Here is an 18,021-nt window from a genome sequence, read left to right as displayed (position 1 = left end):
AATAGATATTAAGTTCCCACAGGCAGGGACTTTTTATACTACTTTTGTATCCACTGGGGGGCCCAACAGTGTTCTGGGTGTTTGATCATTAATTCAATAAAAACTTAGAGACTGGTTTCAGATAGCTTTCTCAATATCAAAACTGGACTGCCCTTGAAAGATTATTCAGCAGAAGATACTGATTAGAACAGTCATTTACAACGAGAGGTTTCCAGTTGATAGATTTTACTGCCTGTTTTTTTAGATAATGCAAACACTGTAACAGGACGCATCTTGTAAACAAAATTTGCCTTGACTGTTGGGCATAGCCAGCTTTAACTGCTACTTTAATCTCCACTAAAGGCTCAGAGAAGAACTGAAATGTGAAGTGTTTAGCAGGGAGTCTGTCCAAAAATCAAGTTAGTGCAGAAAATAATCTGAGTGAAAAAATAGAAAAACACAGAAACTATGCCAGCTATAGGAGTTCAGCCTGCACTGTGTCCCTTCACAATTTCCACTCATTCATAATTCTGGGTCACACATGTTATATCCTCACTCTTTTCAATACTCACAACTTTAATTGTAGTTTATCACAATTCCTGTCTTGAAAGAGGTGCTTCCATTGAATTCTCTATTCTTAGCTCTTATCGTCTGAATAGTCTGAGCCTGTTCAACTTTTTCCTTTGTCCCATCAACAAATTTAATCACAAGTTTTGGGGTTGAGATTAAGAAAAAAAAATAGGCATAGTTTTATATTAAGTTACTCCACGTTATAAGAAAAAAACAATGAGAAATGGGCAGGTGTAGCATAGCTAGATGACTTGGAGATGTTGTTTTCTTTAACGCCTGTGAAAATAAAGGTATATGAGGAATCTACCTTGTGGAACATCTTGAATTTTAGAATAACCGAATTTCAGATTTAGAGTGGACTGTAGATATAATCTTGCTGAAATTTTTGAACAACATTGTGTGTATTACCAAAATTAAGACTTAGTTTCTACATCTATAAAACAAGGGTAACAAAATAAAGTTAAACATAGAATTTCAATATGACTTACCAATTTCAATTCTAGGTATGTAGGACTCAAAATAATTGAAAATAGGTATTCAAGTAATTATTTGCCCACAAATGTTCATGTCAGCACTAGGCACAATAGCCAACAGCTAGAAGTAATCCAAATGCCCACTGATAGATGAATGGATAAACAAAATGTGGTATATCCACAAAATAGAATATAATTCAGCTATAAAAAAGAATGAGTTACTAATACATATATTACATTGTGGATGTGAATGAACCGTCAAAGCATTGTGCTAAGTGAAAGAACACAGATACAAAACATTAAATACATCATAATATTATTTTTATGATATATCCCAAATAGGTAAATCTACAGAGACAGAAAGTAGATTAGTAGTTGCAAGGCACTGATGACAGGGAAGTAGGATATTGTGCTTTAAAGTATATGGAGTCTCCTTTGTAGGTGATAAAATTGTTTGGAAGCTAGAAAGAAGCGATGGGTGCACAACATTTTATATGAATTAAATGTCATTGAATGTATACTTTAAAGGGGTCAGCTTTACATTACGTGAATTTCATCTCAATTAAAAAAATGAAAGAAATACCAGAGGTTGAAATATTTCTGTCTGTTACACGTCATGTTGCAACTGATAGCATTACCTAATTTAAATGCTCTAACGTCATTTACTCTTTATGGTCCATATAAATTTGACTAACATAATTGTTAATTCATAGATATCTATCTAACCTGAATATCTACTTTTACTTTAAAGTATTGCCATGTTAATTAGTTTAAATAAGAAGTAATATACATACATTTAGAACAGATTATAACTCTCCTGTGGTTTTCATTTGGATGCAGTTCATGGTGAATTTGCACATCCTTTGAGGAAAAACCTTCATGCTTTAGTTTGTGTTCAGCTATACAATATCCACTATTTTAAATTGTTGGCAGGAAATAGCTATTTAGCATTAGTCATCTTGTAGAATTTATAACATAATGATTATAATCCAACCCCAACAACAGAATAGTATATTGCCAAGAATGGAATCGGGCTCACATTTATCTTTAATGGAGAAATATGTTCTATTTTAAAGAGCCAAGAAAAAAATAAACAGTCATGGAGGGTTAAAGTTGGCAGAATCTAGCCTAGGTATTACTTTTCAACTTTTCAAGCAGCTAGTGAATCACCTATGACAAGTCTAATTAAAATAATTTCAACTCTGTAACTGGGATACTAAGCAGATGGTAGAAATAAAGATGTGCTGAACAGGCCATAAATAATTGAGGCATGAAAAAATACAAAGAGAAGTGCAAGCTAGTCCTTGCAGTTTATGTGAGTATGCATAGTTTTCTCTGATATGTTAGCATATGCTTTTAGCATTGTACCTTTACAAATATACATTGTAAGATATATGACATTATTCTTGGAAGCTGGGCCTTGTAGATGTTATAAATATAATCCACAAAATGTAGCTAAGGATTATGACATAATAATCTGTTGGGGAATGATATAAAAGGAAAGGCATATAAACCAAATAGACAATTGGAAGGAGACGTAAGAGTCTGTAGTCCCCATGAGCTGTGAACTGATTGTAGTAATTGGATTATATCATTTCTCATCACAAAGTCAATACTCATTGTCATGGTGAAATCTGTTGTTTTTCTTCCTGGGCTGAGCCTTCCAATTCAATGGAATTTCACTGTAAAGGGGATTTAAAATATTAAAGAAACAAACGAGCCTTTACAATTTTTCTGTCTAAACTGTACAATAGTCAGGAACTCTGCACAACACAAGTACATGATACTGTGTTCACAGAACACATATTCCCAGAGCAAGTTCCTTGGCTTACACTATTAGCAATGACAATCAAGTATAGCCCTTCAAGGATTCCATGGGGAGAAATGTGTGAAATAGATTTTTGGATCTCCTGTAGGGGGCAGTGGGCAAGTTATCAGGCGGCTAGGAAATCAATAAACAATGCAGACAACCTAATTATCAGCGAAGCAGGCATGACATGGAGGTATTATACATAACTTGGAGATATTTATTCCAGTGGTTTGGTTAATATTATAGTAAATTGAGTCATACAAAATTATTCATTTCTCAGTGCATACAAAAGTTATGATTATACTATATTATAGACTATTAAACATGCAGTAGCATTATGTCTAAAAAACCAATGTATATACCTTAAGTTAAAGTATTTTACTGCTAAAAAGCGCTAACAATCATCAGAACCTTCAATGAGTTGTGATCTTTCTGCTATTTGAAGGTCTTGCCTTGATGTTGATGACTGCTGAATGAGTAGGGTGGCTGTTGTTGAAGGCTGGGGTGACTGTGGAATTTTTTTTTTTTTTTTTTTTTTTTGAAACGGAGTCTCGCTCTGTCGCCCAGGCTGGAGTGCAGTGGCCCGATCTCAGCTCACTGCAAGCTCCACCTCCCGGGTTCACGCCATTCTCCTGGAGGGTGGCATTTTTTTTAAATGAAACAACAATGAAGTTTGCTGCATGGATTGGCTCTTCTTTCACATGAGATTTCTCTGAAGCATGCAATACAATTTCATAGTTTTTGTTTGTTTGTTTTTTGTTTTTGTTTTTGTTTCTGAGAAAGAGTTTCACTCTGTCTCCCAGGCTGGAGTGCAGGGGCGCAATCTCGTCTCACTGCAAGCTCTGCCTCCCGGGTTGACACTTTTCTCCTGCCTCAGCCTCCCAAGTAGTTGGGACTACAGGCGCCCACCACTGTGCCCGGCTAATTTTTCGCATTTTTAGTAGAGACGGAGTTTCACCGTGTTAGCCAGGATGGTCTCGATCTCCTGACCTCGTGATCCGCCCGCCTTGGCCTCCCAAAGTGCTGTATTTGGTACTATTTTACCCACCGTAGAACTTCTTTTAAAATTGCAGTCTATCATCTCAAACATTGGCACTTCCTTCTCCACTAAGTGTATATAGCGTTCTAAATCCTATGTGGTTGTTTCAACATTGTTCATAATGTCTTCACCAAGAGTAGATTTCTTCTTAAGAAACCACCCTCTTTGCTCATCCATAAGATGCAACTCCTCATTTGTTCAAGTTTGGTCCCAAGATTGTAGCAACAGAGTCACATCTTCAGGCTCCACTTCTAGTGTTTGTACTCTTTCTTTTTTTTTTCTTCTTTCTTTCTTTCTTTCTTTCTTTCTTTCTTTCTTTCTTTCTTTCTTTCTTTCTTTCTTTCTTTCTTTCTTTCTTTCTTTTTTTTTTTTTTTTTGAGAAAGAGTTTCACTCTGTCTCCCAGGCTGGAGTGCAGGGGCGCGATCTCGGCTTACTGCAACCGCCTTCTGGGTTCAAGAGATTGTCCTGCCTCAGCCTCCAGAATAGTTGGGACTGCAGGCAAGCGCCACCATGTCCAGCTGATTTTTGTATTTTTAGTAGAGACGGGGTTTCACCATGTTGGCCAGGATGGTCTCCATTTCTTGACCTCATGATCCGCCCTGCTCAGCCTCTGAAAGTTCTGGGTTTACAGGTGTGAGCTACCGCACCCGACTGTACTCTTAATATTTCTATCACATCACACTTACTTCCTCCACTATAGTCTTAGAGCCTTCAAAGTCATCCCTGAAGGTTAGACTCAACATCTTTCAAACTCCTGTTATTGTTGGTATTTTGACCTCCTTTCATGAATCATGAATATTCTTAATGGCATTTAGAATGGTGAATCTTTTCCATAGGGTTTCAATGTATTTTGCCCAGATTCACCAGGGTAATCCCTATTCATGGTGGCCATAGCCTTACAAAACATATTTCTTCAATACTACTAGAAAGGCAAAATTGCTCCTCTAACTGTGGGCCACAGAATGGATGTTAACAGGCATGAAAACAAGATTAATCTCCTTGTACATCCCCATCGGAGAAATTGGATGACCAGGTGCATTGTCAGTGAGCAGTAATATTTTGAAAAAGGAACTTGTTTTTGTTTTGTTTTGGTTTGGTTTGGTTTGGTTTTTTCTGAGCAGTAGATGTCAACAGTGGGCTTACAATATTCAGGAAATCATGCTGTAAATGAATGTGCTGTCATCCAGGCTTTCTTATTCTATTTATGGAGCACAAACAGAATTGATTTAGCATAATTCTTAAGGGCCCCAAGATATGTGGAATAGTCAATGAGCTTTGGTTTGAACTTGAAGGCACCAACTGCGTTAGCCCCAACAAGTTCGATATGTCCTTTGAAGCTTTGAAGCAAGCCATTGACTTCTCTATAGATATGACAGTCTGAGATGGCATCTTTTTCCAATACTTCAAATATAAGGCTGTTTCATCTTCATTGAAAACCTGTTTAGTGTGACCACTTTCATCAGTTGTCTCAGATTTTCTGGATAACTTGCTGAGCTTCTACATCAGCACTTGCTACTTCACCTTGCAGTTATAAGCTCTGGAGATGGCTTTATTCCTTAAACCTCATGAACCAATCTCTGTTAGCTTCAAACTTTTCTTCTGTAGCTTTCTCACCAGGATTTGCTTTGGATTAGGCTATAGTTTAAGGGAATTTTGTGGCTGATTTGATCTTCTATCCAGACCACTCAACCTTTCTCCCTATCAGCAATAAGGCTGTTTATTTTTCTTATCACTTATGTGTTCACTGGAGTAGCATTTTAAATTTTCTTTAAGAACTTTCCCTTTGCATTCACAACTAGGCTAAATGGTGCAAGAGGCCGTGCTTTCGAACTATCTCGGCTTTCAACACGTCCTTCTCAATAAGCTTAATCATTACTGGAAATTTATTTAAGATGAGAGACAAGTGACTCTTTCACTTGAAAACTTAAAGGACATTATAGATTATTAATTGGGCTAATTTCAATATTGTTCTCTCAGGAAATAGGGAGGCCTAAGAAGAGAAAGAGAGATCAGTGAACATCCTGTAGCTGGAGTAGTCAGAATGTAAATAATTATTGACTAAATTTGCTGTCTTGTATGGATGTAGTTTGTGGTGCCTCAAAACAAATACTGTAATAATATCAAAAACCACTGATCACAAATCATAACAAATATAATAATAATACAAAAATTTGAAATGTTGCAGAAATTAACAAAATGACATACACAGACACATAGTAAGCACATGCTATTGGAAAAATGGCAATGATAGACTTGCTGTTCACAGGGTTACCACAAAGCTTCCATTTGTTAAAAAACAAAACAAAACAAAACACCGTTATCTGTAAGGTGAACTAAAGCAAAGCACAGTAAAGCAAAATATGACTGTTTTTTTCTATTTTTTCAACATACATCAGAAATAGCAGTGAAGTTTGAATATCTAGCTGAACAAGATATTTAATCTGTGCATGGACCTCTCCGCAATGGCTGATCTGAAGCAAGTGCTGGCTTGGGTGATACGCTGTGAAAACAACAATGAGAAGTCACGGAATTACAGAGGAATATTATTCAACGATTTCTTTTTCTCTCTCAGAGTGCTTCTGGGATGAAAAGACACACTAGAAAAGGCAGATGTAATTAAAGGTAATGAGAGATCAAACTTTAATTGAACTATAAAAAAGTACCACCTCTGCTACTTGATAATTGCACTATCACCACCAGGATCAGCTCCACCACGTTTATTTCCCTTGAACCTTTATTATCACATTATTGGCATATATATCTTACAATTAAAACATCCTGAATTTTAAAACTTTAGTTATCAAAGAAATGAAGAAGAAATAACACGCCGTGCTGTGCCATGGCATAACATCAGCCCATGAACTCGTTGCCCCAAATGGTAATGCTCTAAAATAACGTGAGGTTCTTTAATATATGCTAATTTATGAAGGGAATTCAGTTTAAAAAATTATATACATACGCTCTCCACTCTTCTCTACTGTGAAATATTTTTCTGCTCTCATTAGTGCATTTAAATTGCACTAGTTTCTACTTAAAGAATATTTGATAGTTTGTATACATATTAATTTGATTGCTTGCAGGTTCATTAGTGAGCACTTTTGGGGAAGGTATGTTGATTCCAATTTTGATTAAAAATAAGCAGATAACATCTGAAGATTGGGGCAAATGAACCAATGTCTGGTATAGTAAGTGGAAGAATGGTTCTTAGCTAAAGACACTTAAGAGTTATCACAGAAGACTGGGAATAAAAGGTACTTAAAAGTTTGAAGTACCATATAATACCTCATGAAATCATCACTCTTTAGGAAATAAACAACGATGACAAAATAAAACAGTGATTTTAGAATAATTAAAGAAAAATTTCAATTCATTTTAAAATTCTTACTGCTGAATAACTCTTATTCCCTACTAAGAACTTTCTAGAAACTGATTTCTGGCTTTTTTTCTCAATTTTTCAAGTCCTCTTGGGATTTTGATGCTATTTTTGAGGGAAAATGGTCTCAATTTTACTCAGCTGGGTGTGCTTCTAACATGTGTTTCACTGATTGCAGAATTATTTATTAGCCTTCTTAAGATAATATAAGTCAAAAAATGCTGTAATTCTCCATTTTTTTCCTCTAATGAACTCGGGTCTATGAAAACTGTCTGGTTAGTTTAAGAGAACCTTAAATTTGGTGGAGGGATGAACAGTGGAATGATTGGAAGTAATAAAGAGTTTCTAAAAGTGGAAACAGGAAACAAATCAATGATGAAATATAATTTTGCTTTCATGAAGGCCTAAAGAATAATGGGCTTTAAAAGGAATGATAAAATAGATCCCACCACTGCACTCCAGCCTGGGCGACAGAGCGAGACTCCATCTCAAAAAAAAAAAAAAAAATTTAGAAGCCAGGAATGCAGAGGTCTATAGAGGAAGACTTATTCTTTCTGTTAAGACTAAAAATGATAGCTCTACTTAAATCTCTTTTGGCACTAGAAAAATCTTGTGAAATTGAGTTTCATATTCCATTGACATGTCAAGATATCTTATTCACCCGAGAAACAGTTTCACTTAAATATATGACTTGTTCTGCACCATCACAGGACTTAATTTAAGCATAGCACTCCTACTATCAAGGAGCATCATGCTTGTATCAGCTCCATCAGGGTTACAAGGCAAGTGGAGAATTGAGGCCATCAATTTTAAGGCCATAGAGTTGAAAAGTCTAGTCTTTAGTAAGTGACTTAAAACGACTTGTATGGGCTGTATTTATTGATTTGGTGCCACAGCATAATGAAATTTATGAAACAATTATTTGAAGTCTGAATTCATGACTAAATTGCTAAACTTGTCATCCATTTGCAGAAAGAACTCATATGAGAGTTCAGTTTTAGAAAAGACATAGGTCATGTAAAAATGCAACTAAAGGTCACTGTTTCTAAGATCTCTTCTATAATAGGGGTGAGGACAGTCCATGTTTAAAGTAGTAACAGTGGTAAACTGAATATATAGATGAATTTTTAAAATACAGAGAAGGAAAAAGGAAGTCTCATGGACAATAATGTTTTACTTTCAAAACTAAGCTGGCTTCTTTTTATTAAAATATCATATGAAATTAAACAAAATTAAAAAAACCCAAATCACCAATATTGAACCACAGTTATCCTCAGAAAAGGTAGCACAAATATACTCTCAGAAGACATTTTTATTATAAGTGGATTAACTTAGGTGGCTTCGTCTCTATCTCAAATACATAGGTGAGAAAACACACGTAATTATTCTTTGACAATTACAGTAGCTACAAAATGTTAGTGCTTTCCTCAATTTATGGTACTGAAGAGTATCTAGAAGATAATATGGCTAATCAGTAAGATGGAAAAACCGCTAATAGATCTTCTGTTGTAAGAAAAATTATATGGGGCTAATACCTTTGTAATTAAAATGTGAAGCAATCAATTTTCCTGTCAGTCAACCTTGATTGCCAGGTTGGCCTATAAATCTATACTGCTTGGAGTACTGTCCTTTTCATTACTTAATAGTTTGCATTCAGTGGAGGAGGATATCCACCCTGAAAAAGAACTAATATTCTTTCTTCAAGGACATTAATTTTCTGTATTCAAAAGTTATTTGTCAGCTATTTATTTTGTCAACAAATACACTAGGCTCTTGCAGTAAGCACGGTTTTACAAATGCCTTTCCCTATGGTAAAATGTTATTTATACAGCTTACCTTCTATTAGATATATGGGTATTTTTATTTTTCTTCTAGAACTTTTCTAGTGAGCAACACTGGAACTTTACCCTAGCTAATTTGCACTCTGGATCATGACTATTAAGTTAGTGGTTGTGAACTTACTTGTTTTCATTCTAGGATATCTTATAACGACCAACTAACAATGCTGAAACAGAAAATGCAATAAACAAATAGGCACTATTTTTTTCCCTTAAATCTGGTTAAAGTTTAAATCAGCATTTTTTGAGACATTGAGCTATGTATTACTCAGCATATTCCACTCATGCTTTTCAACATAGGATAACATGTTCAACAAAAAGAAATCTGAAAATCCTGTCAGTAGTCTTCTGTAACTATCACGCTAGGGTAACTTTCATAGTCAATACCATTGCCTCAGACTAGCCATCTGCTTGAGAGTGATAAGATGTAACTGTGATAGTTCTGATAAGGTTTGGGCACTCAAATACTTTAAACACTACTACAGTAAATGTAGATTCTTTGTGCAAACCATTAATTGCTAGCTAGCCGTGTTTTGCACATAACTGCAACAGAACTGTTAAGCGTTGTAGTGTGAGCTAGAGTTAGATACATTTTTCCATTATTTTGAGGCAAAATCTATTATAATCAATATATACTTTCTCTGAATTGGTGCAACTCTATCAAGATGGAATCTTGACCAATAGTTTTTGGTCAATTTTCATGACAAATCAGGATATTTGGTTTGCCTGTGTTGAAAATAGATATTTTTTAAGTATTTAAATTTGAGTATAAGCTAAATTCTTTTTATTTTTTTCATCACATTATATACCAACTGAGACCTTATTTCACAGCCTATTTACTCTGGGATCCATTTTAATAAAGTAGTTTCCATTTGGAGTATTGTCAATCACTATATCACAGGATGGGGATATTTTAAACCAAGATTTGGCATTTAAAAATAATATTCTACTTGGCACTGACACACACCAAACCAAGTCTCATGGCCATGATAGATTACAGCAGAGTGGGAACATGTGAGCTTTTCACAGACAGGTCTACCACAAAAAAGACACCAAAATAATATGATGTGTAATATTTGTATCCACTTTGGTGGAACATTTCAGGAAATAATATTATGATGTCATGTAGTACATTATAGCCAATCTTTTATCTGCTAGGCTTGATACAACATCAGTGGTGATAAAGAGTTACTTATATTTATTTTAAAATGGTAATACAGGTATAGAATTTTTAAAAAGCTTGATTATCCATCGTCTTGGAAAACACATTAAATACAGTTAACAACTATGTCATAGAATATTATAGTAATGATTATCTTTATAAAGGTGGGAAACATAGTCTGTATAAATGTAATAGCAACAGAAAGGTCTGAAAATCTCATGTTGTCATTGAAATGACTAAATTATAGACCAGGTACCTTATCTTCAGTGAATTAAATTCCAGAAACATTGACGTGATGGCTAAACTTGTGACACAAGATAATACATTTTCACATTTTTAAACTCAGAAACTCACATATCCTATGTAGATCTGTCTGAAGTCATTCTGATGGTCACTCATCTGTATATTACATGATCATGACTCTCTGGAATTTGTGCTACACTTTAAAGCCCTAGTGTTGAGGAGCAGGAGGAGGAGGAGGAGAAGGAGAAGGAAGAATACATATCAAAGAATTCCAAACTGAAGTATATTCTATGGAAATAACTTTAATAAGTGATGGTAGTAATTCATTACTAGCCTAATGCTGTGCTTCCAGTGACAAAAAAATAAAAATGACACTCTCTGAGCAAGCATAGGGCTTTGTTAAGTGGATGGCATCTTTGTGCATCCTTCCTTCCAGGTAGGTGTAACCTTGTACCATGTCATACAGCTTGAACCGATCTCAGTTTCCTTCACCTCCTCAGCTAGACAACCTCAAACAATGCAAAAACTATTCAAGCAAATGTGAGAGCCCTGGTTATTGAGTATTTAGCAAAACCAAGTTTCACAAAGATTTTGCTCCAGTAGTAAGTGTTGGGTATGAGTATTGCTCAAGTGTTCATTTCACATTGTATTTCCACTCTCCATGATTATCTTGCCTCTAGCTGAGCCTCTGACTGAATCTCCTTCACTTCTAATCCCACTCAAAAGTTACACATCAGTAATACTTGTTCTACTTATCCTTCCTAATCATAATTCTGCTTCACATGTCCATGCATTTGCACTTTGACAGCTTCCTATTTCACATTCCACCTGCTATAGCTTCTGAAAACCCAGCACAAATGTTTATTTTTCTATGGAAGTCATGAAAATACAATACAGAGACTTTCTGTTGTGGAAAAAATAGTTGATTCGTAGCCCTGTTTCTGTTCTCTGAATCTACCAGTGTTTATGCCAAAGTCATGCTTCTCTTGAGATGACCCAAGCATTGATACAATGGCAGATCTATTCCTGCAAAATATGTCTTCTCTGACTGCTGACTTTGGTTCAAGGACATTCTATTGATGTGAGCTAGTCTTTCTTAGAGATGTGCTACAGTCTAATACTATTCCTAACCTGACCTCTTTGCTGCTGTTTTTCCAGAAGTCAGACCTGTCTTATTCCTTCTCTGGCTCTGCACTTTGCATTTTCTTTTACATATGTTTCCTCGATAAATCTCTTGCATAAACTCTTCGGAGCATCTTTTTAGTGGATCTGAACTAACACGACTGATACTGAAACAGGTCCAAAAATAGGTAGCAAGATGGGAATTGGAGACAGGTTCAATCACCAGCCCACAGGTAAAACAAATGCCATCCTAAATGGTAAGTGAGGCATAGAGAATCTCTGGCACAAGATGGTAGCCTAATTGCTATTGATTTCACCACTTGAGACATGAAAATACGTTCCAATGGAATAAAATACTCTTTCAAATGCAATAATTCAGGCATTTGAATGATAAGAGTTTAGGAGGCAGCATCAAAAAGTGAAGGACTTCTATACTATGTTGGTGCCTTGCAGAGAAATAATGACAAACTGATGGGTGTAAACAAGCATTTAACAGCCAAATGTGAGCACCAGAGGGTCCTTTTGGTAGTTTAAATAGATATCCAGATCTCCTGGAGAAGAGCAGACACAGCAGCAAGTTGAAAATTTGATAATTATATTTGCATAGCTTCAGAGATATCTGAAAGTCCTTCAAGACAGATTTTTTGTGTGCTAAAGTCAAGGCCCTGGTTAAAAAAATTCTAGGACTCTGAAGCTTGGGGTGGGAATATCTAGACAAGTGTTCATGTAGATGATGACTCACAGACACCTTTGAACTGGCAGAGCTTGGAGAAATGGTGCACCTTTGTGCAGCCAACTTTAGTTCTTTCACTCTTCTATTATACTATAAGACTCAGCCTGGGTAGAGTGACTTGCACCTGTAATCCCAGCATTTGGGGAGGTTTATGTGGGTGAATCACTTAAGCCCAGGAGTTGGAGACTAACCTGGGCAACATGATGAAACCCCGTCACTACTAAAAACTATAAAACTTTGCTGGGCGTGGTGATGTACGCTGTAGTACTAGCTACTCAGGAGACTGAGGTGGAAGGATCACTTGAACCTGGGAGGCAGAGGTTGCAGTAATCTGTGATGATTGCATCATTGACCACTGCACTCCATCCTGGGTTACATAGCAAAACTCTGTCTAAAAAAAAAAAAAAAAAAAGAGAGAAAGAAAGAAAAAGACTATAAAACCTTAAAATACTAAACAGTCCCATTTCTCCTTGCTGCTACGTTGAAAACTGGAGTTAAATCTTACCATGATCTACGTTAAGTGTGTTCTGGGCCTGATAAGAAAAGAAAGAAACAACACACCTAAGGAACTGCAGTAATAAGGTAGCGTTTATTGACAGGACAAGGCATATAGAACTGTGATTGCATTTTGAGAGTACTGGATCAAAGTAATGGAATGTAAGATCAGAAAAGCAAGAATTCATTGACATGGGGTTCACTCACCGACTTTGGTCTTCACATCTTGGCAAAGAACCTAGGAAATGAGGAAAACTCTCTGTAAGTGTTATTCTTAGAAACCTGGAGAAAGTGATGCCTAATACTAAGCAAAATGGAAATTTCTGAATTGCTCTGGAAGAAAATAGTGAAAGGAATGAAGAGGCTGAAGCACATGGGAATGTGGAATGAATTTATTATGTGAGGCCAGAAGACTTACCATATGGTTATGTTCCACAAGAAGAACTAGAGATCAAGGTCATCAGGATGTGCCAATAAGATAAGGACAAGATCACTAAAAAGTTTGGGGATGGCTCTCTTCTGTAGGTCAGGGTTGATGGTAGACCAGGTTTTTTCAGATTGGAGCTTTATAATGCCCATGAGATGATGACACCCCAAAATTGTAAGTTGTAAGATTTGAACACCAGAAAGAAGGGAGAGAAATTACTCTAATGTCCAGCAAGGACACATAGGCAGCCAAGGGAGCTTGACTTACAGGGAGCTGGGATGATTTAAAGAGCGGGAAGCCCCTAAAGGCAAAATAGATGGGCAGACAACAAGGAGGCTGCTTGATATCTACAACTCCCCTTCCAAAAACAAAAACAAAAACAAAACAGAAGAAAACAAGAATCAAGACACAGAGGTTTGGTACAGTCACCCTCAATAAAAAGCCATTACTCAACTTAAGCATTCAGTGATTGATGACTGGAAAAACAATGTGGTATACATACACCACAGAATATTATGCAACTATAAAAAACAATGAAATCATGTCTTTTGAGCAATATGCAGTAGAACTGGATGCCATTATCCTAAGTGAAATAACTTAAAACCAGAAAATCAAAAATCACATGTTCTCACTTATAAGTGAGAGCTAAACAATGGGTACACATGGACATAAATACGGAAATGATAGACTTTGGGGACTCCAAAACTGGGTAGGGTAGGAGGGACATGAGAGCTGAAAAATTAGTTATTTGGTACAATGGTCACTATTTGGGTGACACGAGAAGCCGAAACCATTATGCAATATATCCAGGTAACAGATATGAATATATACATTCTGAATGTATAATTTTTCAAAAGAAGTCATGATTACTTGCTGAGTTCTCAGACCTGTGCCAAGTTTTAGATTTGGAAGCCACTGACTGAAGAGGTGGTCAGGTTCGTAGGAAGAAGCACCATGCAACACTACAGAACATTAGAAGTTGTGATTATTTCCCTAGTCATAACGCTGTACACTAAAGAATGGGAAATACTCATATATTTGAAGACAGTTGGACAGAGCCTGAGTGTAACTTGACATTGACAACTGAAGTCCTAATGTGTCATCATTGACCCTATGTAAGATTGGAGGCTTAAGTATAATAGGAAATAAATGGAGCACTGACTAAAATCTAACCCACAATGGCCCACTCTGTCCATAGATCCACCCAGTAGTTGTTTTCCAGGTAGCAAAATACAAATTGGAATTTACTATGCAGTTCAAGTAATACTCACATTGAGTCTTTGGCTTGCAGAATGAGAGATATGACTATGAAGAAGGACAACTTGCTACCTCTTGAAATGCCATCCTCCCTCCAGCTAAGATTGAGTCAAAACCAATATCACATCCCCAAAAGGATGCTGCAGATTATTACTACCACTAAAGATCTAAAGGTTACAGGGGAGGTCATCTTTATTATATCTCCATTAATTTACTAGTCTTCCCCTACAAACAACTGCATAGATCTAGAGAATGATTATAGACTACTTCAGACTTAACCATGTGGCTGCTATAGTTATGAATGTTTTGCTGACAGAGGCACAATTACTACAATAATTTAATTAGGTTTCAGGTACATGGCATATGCAATGGTATATAGTTATTGACATGGAGATTGGATTCTTTTACCTTCTGATAATAAGACAGGATTTTTAAAAGCTTATGTTCATATGAGAAGGTAAAAAATGTTTATCTGAAGTTTTGTTTCAGAGGTACATTAATTCTTTTTACCCTCTTTTATAACTTCTGTTATAGTCTGAACAGAACAGCCTGGGGATTCCATCAAATATTCAATGAATTCCTCATATTGGATATTTAGTTAGTTCACTGGCAGCCTTAGTAAGTTATAAGTGTTACATAATATAGGAAATAAACCATCAAAGATTCAGGAACATTCTACTTTAGTGATGTTTTCAGAGTCCAGTGTTCAGGATGTGTTCAGGATGTGTCAAAAATCCCACAAGAGAAAAGGAAAATTGACTCATCTTTCATCCTTTATTACAAAGAAGGAAGCACCTTATATGGTAACGTTCTTAGGGGTTTGAAGGCAACATATTCTGTACTTCCGAATGCTGTCTCACCCATATAACAGATGGCATTGATTGTGCCCAGCTTTGGGTGAGGCCCAGAAGAGGAAATTGGTCCTGTTACTGAAGTTGATCTCAGGTTATGATGCTTGTCATTAGCTATCACATAGCAGAGAGCTGTAGCTTACTCCACTTACCATCTGTATTTTCCCCTCAGCAGGTGAGGCCTGGAAGAACCAAGGAGGATGTGCTACCCAAAGCTGAATTTGGAAGTGATTTTATGGTACATATTAGTACATTTTCATACCGCTATGAAGAAATACACAAGACTGGGTAATTTATAAAGAAAAAGAGGTTTAATGGACTCACAGTTCCACATGGCTGGGGAGGCCTCACAGTCATGGCAGAAGGCAAAAGAGGAGCAAAGGCACATCTCACGTGGTGGCAGGCAAGCAAACATTTGTAGGGGATCTGTCCTTTATAAAACCATCAGATCTCATGAGACTTATTCATTGTCATGAGAACAGCATGGGAAAACCTGCCCCCTTGATTCAATTACCTCCCACCCGGTTCCTCCCACAAAACAAGGGATTTATGGGAATTACAATTCAAGATGAAATTTGGGTGGGGACACAACCAAACCATATGATGGCACAAGGGGTGGACTGTGGCAGACACTTAAGATTCTACTCAGCTCTCCTGCTGTGGGAAATACAAGTGAAGGACTTCTATACTCTTCATTTTTCACCACATTCATGCTGAGACTATGGCTTTCACTGGCTGCTCCCAGCCAATGGCTGAGCATAGGGTGGTAGCAAGGAAGGCCAAGTTCTGCAGAACTCCTCTAACAGGAGTATCTGCTCAAAGACTCCTTGAACAGCAATTTTGGCTCAAGGACTCCCATCAACTTTATCAAAACTCTCTTAAAGCTATGCTACAAACTGAGACTCTTCCTATTTTTTCTTTCTCTTTCACAGGTGTCAGGATTTCATCATGCTCTGACAGATCTCCCTTCCACTCTAGTTTCTTTCCCTTTTCTTTCACTGGCATTTCCTCTTAAATTGCAACTAAGTCTCTTGCACTTCTAAACCTGTTTTGGCATCTGCTTCTTCGAGGAGCTGAACAAAGTTCTTACCACAAGTATGACATTTTGATACTCTCAAAACCCGCTCTTTAGCTAGTTATTGTCTTCCTGGACTAGCGTTTTAATAACTACATCCAAAAATTCTATAAAGTAATTTTATTCATTAGGTATTCACATGGTAAAAGTAGATGGACACAATTGTCCATTTCCCAAGAAGCCAGTTTCAGAGTTCCTCTCAGATGGGAAATAAGTCTTTTCCCATACCCATACCTATAACCATGACTGTGATTGTCCATCTGTCCTTCTCAATATACACACACACATACACAATCTACACCTTTTATATGACTTAAATATCGGTTAGTATCATCAGTTGGAGAGAAGAAAATTTGTTGAGAATGAAAATCTGAGCATGCAGAGATAATTCAAAGGACCCTACCGACCACTAACTTGTGTGAATAAAGCCACTTTAACAGTATAATATCTTAAACATCTATGAGTTATTGACTTCAGAGTCTGTCCTCTCAAGAGTTGCTGCTCTTCCAGTATTGCAAATGTGACACTATATTCTGCGTGGTGCAAACACTGGGCAATAATTGGAGAAGTGGGGAAAATATTCTTGTTAAAGTTGTTTTCTCTTTGTTATCATTTGTTTATCTTTATTAGTAGGCTACAAAAAGAACCTGTGTATGAAGCTATTCCATTGGGTAAAGTTGGGTTAGGATCAAGCTAACATCATCTGTGTATATTAATGTTACTGTCATATTTTTTCACACAAGAAAGTGTATGACATTTCTTCATCAGCCTGAAAATTATTTTCTCAGAAGATTTGTTTCCAATATTGTAAATTATTTTTAGATTATATATTAGTTTAGATAATTTACTCTCAAACTAGATATCTACATTTTCTGATTCTAAATCTACACTGATCTTTCATTCTAAAATGCATTTATTAGGTTCATGAACTGTGCAGGTTGGAATGTCTTCCCAAACATGTCTATACATTAATCTTGCACATATATATGTATGTGTGTGTGTGTGTGTAGTCTTATAAATATGTTACCTTACCTGGCAAAATGTGATTATGATTATGAACTTTGAAGTAGAGATATTATTCTTGGTTATCTGCGTGGGCCCAAACTAATCACATGAACCTGATAAAGCAGACGGTTCAGTGTAAGGACCAGAACGATACCTCCAGGAGAAATGGGGACCTCAGTCCTGTAACCTTAAAGAACTGAATTCTGCCAACAATCTGAATGAATGTGGAGGCAAATTCTTCCAAGAGGCTCCTAATAAAAGCCCCATCTGCCACTATCTTAATTTCCTCGTTAAATCAGGAGCGGAGAAATCTACCAGGCTAACCTAAATTCTCACCTATATAAATCTGTATTGTTTTAAAACACTACATTTGTGATCATTTGTCATGGTAGCAATAGAAATTTAATATAAACTGTCCATAATCACCTTTTTTGCCAACCTGAGTCCAATTTAATCATCTGTTACTTTGCAACCTGTGTATTATCTTCATGCACTTATTATTTTACTAGGTTTTGTAACTTTTTAAAATCCCTGTCTTTCTTCCTAACTAGTCTGCGAGATCCTCAAG

The 18,021-nt window shown here is 36.4% G+C and overlaps 1 long non-coding RNA gene across 1 annotated transcript in view; it reads right to left on the bottom strand.

Annotated features, from left to right (window-relative positions):
* Positions 1-18,021, bottom strand: part of LOC140709925 (uncharacterized) — a 57,596-nt gene that overhangs the window by 9,615 nt on the left and 29,960 nt on the right. The window contains exons 3-4 of the long non-coding RNA XR_012090709.1: positions 8,781-8,920; positions 8,577-8,696 (exon numbers count right to left, since the gene is read on the bottom strand). This is a non-coding gene — a long non-coding RNA (uncharacterized lncRNA). The remainder of the gene's footprint in view (positions 1-8,576; positions 8,697-8,780; positions 8,921-18,021) is intronic.

Source organism: Chlorocebus sabaeus, chromosome 23 (assembly GCF_047675955.1).
Source record: "Chlorocebus sabaeus isolate Y175 chromosome 23, mChlSab1.0.hap1, whole genome shotgun sequence".
NCBI lineage: Eukaryota > Metazoa > Chordata > Mammalia > Primates > Cercopithecidae > Chlorocebus > Chlorocebus sabaeus.
Note: the sequence above shows the minus strand (reverse complement) of the source record. Positions and strands in the feature narration are given on the sequence as shown.